Below are 15,833 nucleotides of genomic sequence, written 5' to 3'. Positions count from 1 at the left end.
CCAGCCCACTAAGGGGCTAGGCGCACTCTACCTCCCTTGGCCATGATCCAAGGTAGGAAAGGGGGGCACAAAGGCAGGGCAGCCACCGGCCCCTCCCCTTCCATTTCCTCCACCCCTAAATAAGGAAAGGGGGAGGCGCCTAGGGCAGGAGCCCAGGGCGGCCGCCGGCCACCTTGGGGTGCCCCTAGGGCTGCCTCCCCTCCCCCTTGACCTATATATATATATATGTGTGTGTGTGTGTGTGTGTGTGTGTGTGTGAGGAGGGAGAGGGGCAACACAGACCATGATTCCAAGCCGTGTGCGGCACCCCTCTCCCTCTAGTTCGTCTTCGGTCATAATTTTCGTAGTGCTCGACGAAGCCCTGCGGAGATAGTTACACCACCCCGTCACCACGCCGTTGTGCTGCCGGAACTCATCTACTACTTCGCCAGTCTTGCTGGATCAAGAAGGCGAGGACGTCGTCGAGCTGAACGTGTGCTGAACGCGGAGGTGTCGTACATTCGGTACTTGATCGGTTGGATCGTGAAGGTGTACGACTACATCAACCGCGTTGATAAATGCTTCCGCTAAACGGTCTACGAGGGTACATAGACATACTCTCCCCTCTCGTAGCTATGCATCTCCATGGATAGATCTTGCGTGTGTGTAGATTTTTGTTTTGTTTTCCATGCAACGTTCCCTAACATCTATAGCTAATACTCCACTCTAAGTCTGATATCCAACATGCAACATGCACCTCAAAGTATTAAGTAAAAATAAAGCATTGCATTAAGTAAGATGACGTAACATTGATAGTATATTCGTTTTACCTCTAGTTCATCACTAAGACAACATGCAACTATCGTTTTACCCTTATGACAGTAACACACCACAAACATTTTTTTGTTCTATCATAGAGATAGGTTACTTGTAAGGTTAAATCTGACAAACATACACAACTCCCACTTAGAGATCAATCATCTAAACAAGGCCAATGAAAATACTAATAGATCAAAAATAATATACATGTATAAACCATGCATCAAAGAACCTGAAGAAACGAAATAAAAGTCCATATGTAATATGATCATAAAGTGACAATTCATCACACTGCAAGAAACATACTGAATTACATCAGATTGATCACAGTCATGCAGGCAGCTCATATGATCTTTATATTGAAGGACGGGAGAGAGAGGAGATGCCACATAGCTATTGTTATGGACCCATAGTCCAAGAGGACTACTCACACATAATCATCGTAGTAACAAATGTAGAAAACTTTGGTAGAAATATCAAAGCTATTATTGCCGCGACCTTCACCACCATGGTAGTTGGATCAAGATGTGATGAGAGGAGAGGAAGGGCTTGTTGTCCATTTATGTAGCTTGGGTTCTAACTTGTGTATGTTCTCCCTCCGATCCTTTTTAGTCTGCATATAAGTTTTATTCCGAAGTCAAAGTATCTCTACTTTGACCAAACTTATAGGAACAAGTATCAACATTCACAATGCCAAATCAATATTATTAGATTCATTATGAAATGTGGTTTCATACTATATATATTTGATATTGTATATGTTGATATTTTTTAATATAAATTTGATCAAACTTTCCAAAGTTTGACTTGGCACAAATATAATACGTGGAGTAAAAAGGACCAGAGGAAGTACAAGGATTTGCAGCATTTAATTCATAGATTGCTTCTGATACGCATGTTGGTTTTTGGATACCATGAAGTTAGTGAACATTTATGTGCATATATCCTTACTATGAGATCTGGTACTTTGTGAAATAAATGTGCATATATCTTCTCATGGTGACATCTCTACGTTGGCTAGTAAATATCCACGAGAAATGTTCATCAGGGGTCTTTGTACTTTTGAAGTGGTGTTCCATGAGTCTAAACTGGAGTTTGAGTAGGGAACCCCAAGTGAACACTTCAAAGTTTTGTTGGTTGAGGCAACAAATCAACATGGAAAATGCAAATATCGAAGATCATACTATATCTGTAATCTTTGTTAGCAATCTTTCTTGCCTATCTCCTAACACAAATGAATTTGTAGACAAAATCCATAGATATATTTGATGATTTTTTGGGAAACCCAATAGCACACCTATCTATTCATATAGAAAAAAGGAGTTATGCAGTTAATTAGGGAATAATGGGCCAAAATCATGTAGAATGGGCGCGAAGCCTCACCGGTATCTAAATGTGTCCGAAGGCGGTGAACAAGTGCACCACCGCACACACCAACACACCAAACAAATGTCGTAGAAGAAAAGTTTCCATTTTGCCTGCTAGTTGGTGCATTTTTATTTGAACTACATTTTGTACCAAATCATGTAAACTTACAATAATTAATGCATGGATGTGTGCATTACTCGATGCAAAGGTCGAAGTTCTTTCTCGCTTATAAGAAAAACAACAGCAACAACACAGGGATGGTTAAATTTTTCTGTCGACATATGGTTTGTCTTTTCAGCTATAAAAGCTTCAGTTTGTGCTACTGCAATGGTATATTGGTATCGGATAATATGGTTTACTTTATTTCATTTCTCACTATCTGGCCAGCTTTTGTTAGAGAGATATTTTTATTGTCATAAACTCAAATCTCAGGTACACTTCAGTCAGATCATCATTTCCGGTGGCGGCGGCTCCTCTGGCTCTTCCGGTGGCTCACCACACTTCTTAGTACACATGCAGTGACGTTCTACAATGCCGTGGCAATACCCTCCGGTGAAGTTCTCAGTGAGGCAGATGGCGACACAGTTGTCGTTATGGGTGCACCGCCCTTTAAAAGTTCGGCTATGCTGCTTGCACAACTCGGCCTCTGCACCTACTCAACCAATCAATCAACAACCGCATGAAACTTGCCAGTTTAGCTAACACACTATTCTTGCCCACGACTACATATTTTTGAAGTAGTACAACAGAGGTGCTAAAGAGTAGAGAAGATATCTTGTTGAATGGACTCACCCAAGGTAAGAAAGAGCAAGACCAAAGGTATTGCTGTGACCTTGGCCTCCATGGTGTTGGATCGAGATGTGATGAGAGGAGGAAGGGCTCAGTGTCCATTTATATAGCTTGGGGCTCTAACTTTCTATGTACGAGGAGTGAGTAGCATTTAATTCACAGATTGCTTCCGAAATGGGTACGCATGTTGGTTTTTGGATACAATGAAGTTAATGAACATTTATCTGCATATATCCTTGCTACAAGATCTGGTACTGTGTGAAATAAATGTGCATATCTTTTCCTGGCGACATCTCTGTGCTGGCCAGTAAATATCCATGAGAAAAGTTCATTGGAGGTCTTTATACTATACTTTCGAAGTTGTGTTCGGTGAATCTCTAAGGCGAAGTTTCAGTAGGGAACTCCGAGGTGAACACTTTAAAATTTTGTTGGTTCATGCACCAAATCGAGATAAAAAACGCAAATTGCAAAGATCATACTTTATCTGTAATCTTTGTTCATAATCTTCTCTATCTCCTAACACAAAAGGAATCAGTAGTCAAAACTCCATAGAAATATTTGGTGATTTTTTTGGAAAATCCAACACTACCACTACCTATTGATATAGAAAATATATTAAAAAAATTCACCGTAGAACAATTGTTGTACTGTAAAATATATTAAATTTTATGTACAAAAAAGGCCAAAAGCCAAATAAAGAGAATACAAATCAACCAACACCGGTTCTAGGTAACATGATTTAAAAAAATTAGAGGTGATTCACAATCCAGGTCTTGAAGGCCTCTTGACTACTCTCTTTGATTAATGCACACTTTCTCTAGGTCTTGTCTTCGGAGTTCTTTCCAAGGGTTGATACTTGGAGCAATGCCTTTGAAAATCCAGTTATTCCTTTGGATCCAGATGTTCCAGCACCCTATGACAATGGTGTCCATATGAAATTCTGGTGGAAGAATAGAGGCTGCAAGCTGAATATCAAACAGAACTGAGGTGCTCCTTTTTCTAGGTGGGGTGATGAAGTCCTGGCAATACAAAACAAAAGGACAGTCCCAGAGGTGCATGGCCGATTCAACACAACCAAAATAATATGGAATGGGCATGAAGCCCCACCAGTCTCGAGAAGTGTCCGAAAGCGACTAACAAACACACCATCCCACACACCAACGCACCAAACAAATGCCGAGAAGAAAAAACCGCAGTTGAATCATATCATCGACACATCGCCCACCACTACAAAAAAATACACATCTGTGATGATACGTGTCTGTCATTGTAGGTCACGTTTTCTGTCATGCATGTACATCCATGATGATTTTATGACAGAATCAAGATAGTCATATCTGTGCTGTCGTAGAAGTGTTCCATGACATTACCAAAGTTACCATCATGGAAGTGTCCACTTCCATGACGATAAATCGCGTGTCATAGAATTGCTTTCATCAAGGGTAACCAACATGTGGCATCCATCGTAACGGGTTGCCGTTAAGCTATCGGGTTCCGGTTTGGATCCGATAACCCGTTAACAGCCCGGACCAATGGGGATTTTCCACGTGTAAAATTCTGAATGACCAGAGGAACCACGTGTCGGCTCACCGTTGGGACATATGTCATCCACTCATTGGACCCAAGGCGCCTATGATACATCGGCACGTGGCACCGCTCAACAGAGGCCCATTCCGGTGAAAAGTCTGGCTCGTTTGAATTGGTCAAAAGGTAGCGGGCCGGCCCACGGAAAGCCTGTTAACGGCCTGTTCGCATATAGCCCGTTTACAGCCTGCTAAGTCACGACCCGTTACGGCCTATCCGAATTAGGCCCAGTAGCGTCATCTGGGTCGTCCAATATTATTCCAGCCCGTTATAACTTACGGCTCATGTATGGCCCATGATGTCTTTCGGCCCATATGAGGCCTTTGTAACTCTTGGCCCATTAACGACCCATGGTGAAACTGGCTCGTAATGAACAGTGTATCACTTTATACCCATTAACGACCCGTTATTTCGTCGGTCGTTTCCAGCCCGTGTTAACTTTCGGCCTTCTAAGGGCCGATTTATTCTGGGGCTCATTTCCAGAATTCGATTACGTACGGTCCATTACTGGCATGTTCCGCTTGTGGGCCAAATTCAGCCCATGGTTACAGTTGGCCTGTTTGTGGCCTGTTAACCAGTTGGGCTGTTTTCATAGCTTCATCAAATACGGCCTATTAACGGCCCGTTATGGTCGGGCCATAAAACAGACGATTTCCACTCTAGCTTGTTTACGGGCCATTTTGTGGACCATTTTTGGTCCACGAATAGTATGTCCCATGTTTGGCGAAATGATTATACGACCCATAGAAGGCCCATAGATGAGACGACCCATAGAAGGCCCATGGATCCTACGGCCCATAGAAGGCCCATGGATCCTATGGCCCGTAGAAGGCCCATGGATCGTACAACCCGTGGAGGGCCATGGTCACTACAGCAGGTAGCAGGACGATGGTTACAATAGTCCGTGTGTTGCCATGGTTATTGTGGCCTAGTTATAAAAATAGTTTATTGTGGCCACTGGAAAAACGCGGAAAAAGAACTGCAGTGACTACAAGCAAACAACTAAACAAGACAATAAGGAACTAAATAAGCAAGCAACTAACGCTAATCTATTACGGCTATTACACATATTACATCCACTGGGCATCAAAGTTCGCCACCGGTGCAAATATAGGAAACAAAGCAGCATATTACATACACTGGCCGTCTAAATTGGCCACCAGTGCAAATAAACGAGGCAGCAAAACAAGTCCATAACAGAAACAACTTCAGAAGAGCTCAAGAAACATTATCCTGGGTATCCACCATGCTGGCAATAAGCTTAGCAATCTTATTAGCTTTGTCCTGTTTGGCGCTAAAATCATCCAATGCTTGTTGTTGCACCAGAAAGTATGCATATGAATGCTCGAGGGACTTCTGCAGTCCTTCGGCTTCTTGTCGCAACACAACTGATCGATGTCTTTCAGCTTGTAGTTGAGACTCAAGAAACTGAATTGATTCAGATAGTGAGTTTGAATAGCTTGTGCCAGCGGTAGTGGCCAGTAACTCGAACACTAAACCAAAATAGGACTTTGGGGTCATCTCAGTGTCTTTAGTTTTCCTTAGATGTTTTATCAGCTTTGTTTGAGACCAACAAGGATGTCTCACTATCCTGAACCTTATCTACATTACTTCCTTTACCATTGCTTAATAAGGCACTCTTCCCCAATATTCTGTCAGCATTCTAAAAGGAGAAACAAGCAGACACATAACAGGCTAGCATGTACTAGTATATGAAACTCATTTCGGTGAACCAGTTCATTAGTAAGGTGGACATGATTAAACTACCAAGTCTTCTATTGCCAAGTAGTACATCATAAAAGCATAAAACAAACATATATCTATGTCCTATGGTCACTGCATTGTCTTGCCAAATCAAAATAGAGACACGGTTCGGTCAAGACAAAGCAGCACTGAAAGAATACAAAGCGTGGGAAACAACACGACACAACAAGATTTCAGATGGGTACCACGGGTCTACATGTACAACAACACTATTAGCTCTGTTGTGATGCTAGTAATGTCCATGATATGAGAAGTCAATTGTATACACAATTGAAATTGAAATCAATGGAGCTATTTATAAGAGCAAACCTGTTAAAGAAACATGTGTAAACATACTATTGTGCCATTGGAGGTTCAATTGGATCCTTCAATTTAAAGATAAGTTTGTATGAGTACATACAATGATACAAGAGCAAAGCAGTATGCACGATAGCAATGGAATCTTAAATGAGAACAATTGTTCTTTAGGTTTAAGCACTTGTTCTACATGAAAAGAGTACAGTAAGACGCAAGAATATAGGACTTCAAAATAAAAAATGAGCTCATAGACCTTACCACATTCTTGGTTCGGGACCAGTATGGAGCAAGGCGTTCCCAGTCATCGTCCAGTAAATGTATCTCAAGAGAACGTCATAGAATTTGATGAGTTTCTTTGCCAGTGAAGTGCATTTTCTTCAGGTAATTCCGATACTGCCACCAATCATTCTTGAAGATAGCAGAGGTATTAGCACAGTTTACCTCATCCTGAGATTCCAAATCGGTCCTTCTCTATAGAGAAAAATGGGAAATTTGCTGTATTATAACCATCATGGAGGAAGAATGTATGGGACAAAGCAAAGTAATTCCCATGAATAACATTACTTACACATAACTCCTGGAGAAACACCTGCATTTGGCATTTTTCTTCATCTTTAGTATAATATTCCCATGATGGAAAGATACGCACATAGGATTTAACAACAACAAATTCGATAGATGCTAAACTACGAATGGATGGTTGTGCTTCCTCCATAGGAATAGGTGTACTAACTGGTGGAGTTGGGGTTCGCCGTGGTAGTACTGGCGCTTTGGGCACTGGAGCTGCCTTACTAACTGTTCTTGTTTGGGAGCTCTGTGGTGGAGATGGTGCTGTGTCAACAGGAACTGGGTTACTATCTGCTGGGGTTGGGGTTAGATTGGGTGAAGCTGGTTCTCTGTCCATCGTAGCAGGGGTACAATCTGCGAGAGTCTGGGGTATGTGTGGTAGGGCTGGTTCTCGTGCATGTACAACCGGGGTGCTATCTCCACCAAGAGGTAGCACTGTTTTATTTGAAGACCGTGTTTTTACTCCGCTAGATACTACCATCACCCGCTCCAATTCAAATGGCTGATAAACAGGAAACATAGTTGAATGTACAGACATTATATGAGAGACGGATGCAATAGATAGTGTGGAAAAAAGAGGGCATGAAATAGTTGACACGTATATTGTTTAACTAAAAAGGATAGCATGACATAATTTCACATATATGATGTCTATCTAAACTGGATAGCATAGCATGACATAATTCAAAGATATGATGACTAACTAATCAGGATGGCATCAGATAATTATATGATGTCTTTAGTAAGCGGGTTTGCATGACATAATTCACATACATGTTATCTAAGTAATCAGGATCACATGATTTAATTCACATATGTGATTTACATGCTAAGCAGAGGGCATTCGCATATATGATGTCTGAACTAAGAACATGGTGTTGAATATTGTGTATATGATGTCTAAACTATGCAATGCAAGACACCATATGCATGATATGAGCAGTATAACCATGCCAAGTTAGAGCATACACCTCGGTGGGGGAATAGGACTGGTCATCTGTCTCCGAATCCATCTCTGAGGAGCTATCGGGACCCACCAAGAGATCTGCTTCGACAGGTAGCATTGTCTGCTCTGAAGACCTTGTTTTCACTCCTGATTTTTCCATTACCCACTCAAATAGATGATTCACAGGAAGAGTAGTTTAATGTACAAACATTGTTGACAAATGGAAATGTAATGAAGAAAAGGATGGGCAAGATATCATTCAAATATATGATGCCTGGTTAAACAGGATGGCATTGCATATTTCACATATATTATGGCTGGCTAAAAGAGATGAGACTGCATAATTCCCATATATGATATAGAAACTAAACAGGTGGCATTACAGAACATGTCTAAACTAAGCAGATGACATATATGATGTCAAAAGTAGGCACTACAAGGCAACATATGCATGATATGACCAACATCATCATGCCAAGTTAGAGCAAACACCTTGGGGGGTAAATAGGAGTGGTCAGCTGCATCTGAATCCGCCTCAGAACATATATCTTCCTCTGGATTACAATAATGAGAGGGGGGAGGGTTTGCCATTGAAGCCACCATGGAGCGATGTCTGCATGACATTGTATTGCCGCGCAAAACTCTTCTCTTTTTCTCTACATGTTCAGCATGACTGTGTACAATATCTGACAAGCATACGAAAAAATATAGTGAGATTATGTAAGGAGAGCATGCAGAAATCTAGAGTGATGGTAACAACCAGTGGATGGATCCAAAAATAATGATAGCAGGCTAATGATAGCTTTAATTTAATAAAAAGACAGATGATGTTGCTTTACTATTTGTTTCCCACCCAAGATGAACAACATAGGCATACTATAGGTGGACCAGATAATAGACAGAGATACTATTCATAGCTGCCTCGATATGTGCCTCGTAAGTAATTTTAAAACTCAAGTTTGAACATTAATTTGGACCTGACTTGGAGTCTAAGAGGTGATCAAGACGATAAAGTAGCAGGTAATATTAAGCAATGCATAACATAAGCAGAAACAAAAGAGTGCGACCTCTCTTGTGGACTCGTGTACTCCTCAGGTTCATTTGCCGAGTCGATGATGGTGATGCAGTTACGCTGGGTGCCGGCGGCAGGGAAGGAGATCTGAGGTGGCGAAAGACGGTCAGGAGTCGTGATGTCTGGTTTGGTGGATGCTTCTGTCGATGGAGCAGCTCAGGTGAGGTGGATGACGTCGCGGCAGGAGCAGGACAAACCACACAAAGTTTTCTTCGACACCTACCTGTAACTGAAGTAATTCTGTAAGGGATCCTTTGGCTTGCAGGATTCTAAAAACGTAGGGATAGGAAAAACACTGGAATAGGATAGGAATGCACGTGGGAAACAGAGCATTTGTAAACACATGATTTCTGTCAACTTGGGTGTTTGGTTCACAGGAATTGGAAGAGCAGAGGAATGGAAAGAAACATGGCTAAATTAAAGTGAAACCATATGAAGGCGTGTACAATTAGAATGTTATTCTGCCACTAATGCACTTGGTCTTGTTTTCATGCATAGGATTTTGAAAAGTAGGTCTAGGTGGATGCATGCATAGGATTTTGAAAAGTAGGTCTAGGTGGATGTTTTGCTCCATTCCTTTCAACAAAAGGCATGAATAATTGAATAGTAGAGTGCCATAGGAAAATTTCCTATTGCTATGTTTTTCCTTAAGTATTTCCTTTGAACCAAAATAGCCCTAATGGATTGACATGAATGTAGAGTAATAAGTGATGCGATAAGTGTACAACCTCTTTGCCATAGCCGTGTCGACCTCAGCATCATTGGGTTGGTCGCTGAAGAAGTTGAGGCAGAGGTGGCTGTCAGAGGTGTGGAGGAAGATCTGAGGAATCTGTAGACGACGTCGAGGGCACTGCTCTGTTGTGATGGATGGTTCCGTCGTTGGAGCAGCTCCGGCGAGCCGTAAGACGTCGAGGCTGAAGCGGTACAAGACAAACATCGTTAATCTCAAGTGGGATTCTAATAGCATCTCCAATAGATGATGTAAAATACATTACCAAAAAGTGATAGATGTAAAATCTACATCACCAAAAAACACCTGACTACAATAGATGAGGTAAAAACTGTTGACTCTGAATTTAACTGTCGACACTGAAATTTACTGTGGAATCTGAATGTTACTGTCGAAACTGAACGCACTGGTAGCAGAGAGACACTTCACTTGTAGTTTAGGCCGCTCGAGCACTAGTAGTAGAGAAATAGTGATCTAAATCAGCAGGCGATCGACGAGGAACACAGTAGCAGATAGCAGCCGGAGCAGCAGTGCCTGGAGGAGCAGCAACTAGTGCTAGAGTAGCAACTCGTGTAGCTGCAGCAGCCCGTGTACCAGCATCTGTAGCGCGATCGAGAGCAAGAGCAGAGCTGCAACACAAGCGAGGGAGAGACCAGAGCAGCAGCACGAGCGAGGGGGAGAGCAGAGCAGCAACGCGAGCGAGCAAGAGCCGGAGCAGCAGCAGTGCGAGCGAGCGAGAGCCGGAGCAGCAGCAGCATCGCGAGCGAGGGCTGGAGCAGCAGCTGCTGCATGAGCGAGCGAGAGCCAGAGCAGTAGCAGCAACGCGAGCGAGCGGGAGCCGGAGAAGCAGCAGCAGCAGTGCGATTGAGCGAGAGCCGAAGCGGCAGAAGTAGATCCGGCTGGTATGGCCGCCACCGCCGAAGGGGCCTCGCACTAGGGGAGAGCCTCCATGGAGATGTCGCCCGCGGCGCTGGCTTCGAGGTAGCCGCGCCATGGGGGTGCGAGATGGAGCACCGTCGGCGCCGGGAGTTCGAGTTAAGGAGAAGGTGCGATGCGATGAGTGTACAACCTCTCTGGTGGCACCGAGTAGGCCTCGGATTTGTCCAAGGAGTCGGTGAGGATGCTGCGGTTCCGGTGGAGAAGGTTAAGGTAGCATTGTGGGGATGGAGCAGCCGCGATAGACGAGGCGATCGTCGAAGCAGCTCCTTGGAGGTGGAGGACGAGGCGGCTGAACCGGCGGGACCACGAGATGGACGACGGTTCCTCATCCGGGTAGGTGGATGAGGGACGTCGAGCTGTTGCGGCGGACGACATCGTCGGGGAAGAGGCTCCGGCTGGGCAGCGGTGAGGTGGCGGATGGAGGAGGGTTGGGTTTTGCGTCTGGAGCAGAGAGGTTATGGCGGTCTGGGATTTCGAATGACGAAAAGGAGGCGATGGGAGGGGGGAACCATGACTTAGGGACGCGCTTGTCCAAAATGTAGGGTGTGTTACAAAAGTACCCCCACCGATTTGAACTAGCAGCCCTTTCGGCTTAGGGTTAGAAGGGGGATTTCGTGTGTCGGGATTTGGCAGCTGGAGGGAATTTTTGCGCGCGTTGTAGTTTCGGGATAGCAAGGCGTGGGTTGTGAAGGTGCGAGTTTTGGGAGCACAATATCTGAATTTTCGGGATATAACAAGGCGCGGGTTGAATTTTAGGGACAAGCCTAACGTGTAATATTGTACGTACCAAATCAATTCGCACTTCCCTCAACGAAAAAAATGAAAAAAAAACTATTCACACCACACAAAGAGAGAGTCTTGTCCCGTTTTACTATTCAAATGCTATTCAAAGCTATGAATCCATGTTATGTCCAATTAAATTTTTCACTGGCTGTATAATGCATGTAACCTACTCATACCAACATTTTAGTGCATTCCAAATGTCTATACTAGCGCTAATTTGAACTAAATTTGAATTCGTTTCTCTGTTTGAATAAGAATCTACAATCATGATAGTTGCCAACTTAAACCATCATTCGTGTATTACCTTAACACCACACCATGTAATTACTATGGAGATAGATATGAACTATGTGTACTATATGAACTCGAATTCAAATTTTTGAATACACTTGATGTTGATTCCAAATAATAGTACATTTGATGTACTAACTAGATATTCATAATCTAAACCATGTTCCAAATGTACACCGTGTTTATCACACAAAGTATAGTGCCCCGCCCCCTACATTATGACAAGTATTTAGCCCTGAGATGTAAAAGCCGCACATTATCCCAAATTATAATTAGTGTTCTACATTATGATATCTTCTTCAAATAGCCGAATCCACTTTTTTATAATGAATTATGATCTCTGTTTGTCTTTTACACCTTCACGATAATCTTCTCTTTGTAGCTAGCTAGCGCTAACTTTCTATCATGCATGCACCTTCCCGCCCCCTGTCACCCTCCCTCAGCGTCCACTCCATCGCGCACATTCGTTATTTCTCTTTAGGTCGTTCACCCATGGTGTGTGTAGGCCCCCCGGCTCCTTCTTTTCGGAACACACCGGTCGATATACCTCTCTAGCCAAGTGTGCCTACCACAAACACACACTTCCCCTCTTCTCTTCTCACCGTCCATGCCCACTATGTCCAATATGGTTCCATGCAGGTGCACACTCCCACCCCTCTTTTCACCGATCTCATACTCGCACACTCCTCCCCCTCGACATAGTAGGCCTCTCGCATCACCTCCTAGCCGCACCCCTCTCCCCCTGTCTGTCTCTCCGGACCGTATTTGCTTCTAACACATGCATGCATGTATACATACCGATCTCCCTACATATAGCTAGGTCGACTATAATTATTTTTCCCCATGCACTGATCGACTTACCTCACTAGTTATGTCTCTCCCTTTCTCGGACACACGACGATTGATCTTCCTATGTAGTTACGTCTGCTTACCACAACCATATCGTCCCCCCTCATCATCCTTGCATACCTCCTGACCCGTCTCTCACACGCAGGTGCATAGACAGGCAGACATCCCCTCTCTTATTGATATTGCACTCGTACCCTCCGTTTGTCTAGCAGGCCTCTCCCTCCATTTGTGAGAACCAACTCCACCACCAACCCTCCGACACTCTACCTTTGTCTTTCTCCCAACCTTATTCCTCTGCTACACATATGCATGGATGCTGATCGATCTCCCTCAATACATAGCTAGGTCTCTCTCCTTCTCCACACATATACTAGTCGATCTAACTCTCCTTCTTGTGGATCGCTCCCTCTATATATGATATATCGATGACTCTGTTTCACACACATTGCATATGTTAATTTTTTTTGTTTGAGATATCATCGACACATTGCCTCTGTTTCGCCCAAACCATCTCTCTCACACCCACCCACGTATGTACCTGCACCTAAAGAAGAGGTGCACGCACGACGCACGTACTCATGTCTCGTTCCCGGCACACCCGCGTGGGTACACGGTGGAGTTCATTTCTGTACGAAAAGGCAGCCCACGTGATAATTTGACGCGTGTAGTGGTTGTTTACTCGAAGGAGGGTAGTATACCACGCGTAGACGGAACAAAGTTCGACTTGACGTGCTAGTATTAAATAAAGTTATATTCCTCAGTGGCACGTACAGAATATAAAATGATTGTCGTCGGGAAAAAAGAAAAATCCGCTCCACTAGATACAATGGAGCCTGCCTGCCGGGGTTTATCTCTCATCACACTATCTCACACAAGGTGGCCATGGCCTCTCTCTCTCACCGTTGGTCATGATCCGGCCGCATCCCGTCCACCGGCGGAAAGGGAGGATGTGCATCGTTTCTCCGTTCGACGGCGTTGAGGCAGCACGTCCCGATCTGCGGTACCCACCGTTCTCTCTGACCTAGCTCATGCATGGTAGGGCCTTTGCCACTTGCTCGTTGCGACAGTATGGGCAGATCCCGGCTGCCGGTGCCCTCCTAGTTACATCCTGATGATCCTCAGGTATAGCTTCCTCCGGCCTTGTTTTACTGCCCATCTTCCCACGTTGCTGCATGTGGAAAATCTTGCATGTGGATCTTCTTTAGTTGTTTTCTTAAAATGGATCTCGGCCAGCGTACTTTCCATCTTGCAATCTCGTCCTCAAACCGTTTTTGATAAACCACCATGCTGCTATCTTTCCCTTATTACATGGAATATGCTTCTTTTTTGTTGGCATATGTGTCTTCAACTCATGTTATTGGGCAGTAATTGTTTCCTTTCTACCTCCTTTTGCAAATAGGGCTATCCATTTCACCTTGTTGCTATTGCGACCTTTTGGAGAACTGCACAGATCACTTTTTTCTTAAGAGTGTTCTGTGCAGTTCCGCCAAAATGTCACACGGGCAACGTTTTTACATTTCTGTGGGGCTGCATAAAGGGAGATTGGTTTTTCTATCCACCTCATCAAACTCCATGCCTAATCTTCTCCAACAAGTAGTTAGTCCTAAAGAGAGATCGCAGAGGTGATCGGCTTCTATTTGTGTGTGTTATGTTTCATCATCTAGTTCCACTATTATTGTAATCACAATGACTGAATATCTTTGCAAACAGGGATGATCGGCTCGATTTCAGTGGAGCTGCACAAAATGATCGGATTGTGATGTCCTCCATACACCTCTTTTTTGGCTACAGAGCTAGGTGAAACTAGCTACCTACCAATGAACACTGTGCCCAGGAAATGGAGCCATGCCTACGAACATCATCAATCAATTATATATTTTTCTTTATTTGCACACCTTCTCACAACTTTGTCTTTGGTTGTGCTGTGAACATTGGCGCTGATCTGCAGACCATTGAGATGCATTAGCAGCAACGGTAGTTTCATTTGTATTTGATGGAATGTTGTAACAAGACAATCTTGAGGCAAGAGGGCACATGAATCCTAAGTTGAAACCTTTTTTTCCTGCGGGAACCAAAGTTGAAACCTTCATAGCATCACAGTACAATTTCATTATGCTGGAAAATTATGCGTACATATAAACAAATCCTGAAGCATTGATAGCAATCCCAGAAACAATTCAACTTTGTTTGACATGTGGGACATCCTTCATCCGGCTCCACCTGCCATGCAGCAATATTGAGTGCACAACTGTAGGGAAAGATTCACCCTGGTCGTTGCGCCGCAGTAATAATGACTAGTGAGTAGTCAGATCACAGAGCCCCACCTACGCCACAGTAAGTTGCTCGGACGAAGCAACCATCATTTCTCTCTTCGTTGAATCCGCTGGTACTCCAATATTCCCAGAGTAATAAGTTGCTTGGGCGAAGCAACCAACACTTCACCTTTCCCACAGTAAGTACTACCTCCTTTTTTATTCTAGAAACAACCACACACGAATATTGGACGGTAGCAACACAGCACCTGAATCAAAAATCAAAACCAACCAATGAACTACTACTAAGTTTGCTAGTATCATGTACTCCGTCTGTCCATGTATATAGGGCTTAATGCATTTTCCAAGACTAACTTTGGCCCTATTTGGATCCATGGGCTAGAGTTAGTTTGAGCTAGTTGGGGCTCAAATAGCCCTAAAGTATCCAAACATGAGGGTTAAATTGGAGCAAGTTGCACCAAACCCACCAAAAAAATTATCCCACCCAAGAGGTGCTAATTGGAGATAGTTCTCATTGGGCCCACTGAAAAATCACTTTTCTCTCTCTATCCCACCAGCCAAGTGGTGCTAATTGGAGCTAGTTCTCATGGGGCCCACTGAAACATCACTTTTCTCTCTCCATCAAGTTAGTTCAGGGTTAATCATGAGTTAGTCTAACCTCTAGCTAAGTTAGAGTATCCAAACAGGAGCAGTATAGGACATGCAAGTTGCTCAAATCATACCGTCAAATTTGTACGTGAAAGGATCTTTTTTTAAACGGAACGTGAAAGGATCTTCGAATGA

Source organism: Triticum aestivum, chromosome 6D (genome assembly GCF_018294505.1).
Source record: "Triticum aestivum cultivar Chinese Spring chromosome 6D, IWGSC CS RefSeq v2.1, whole genome shotgun sequence".
In the NCBI taxonomy this organism is placed as follows: Eukaryota; Viridiplantae; Streptophyta; class Magnoliopsida; order Poales; family Poaceae; genus Triticum; species Triticum aestivum.
Note: the sequence above shows the minus strand (reverse complement) of the source record.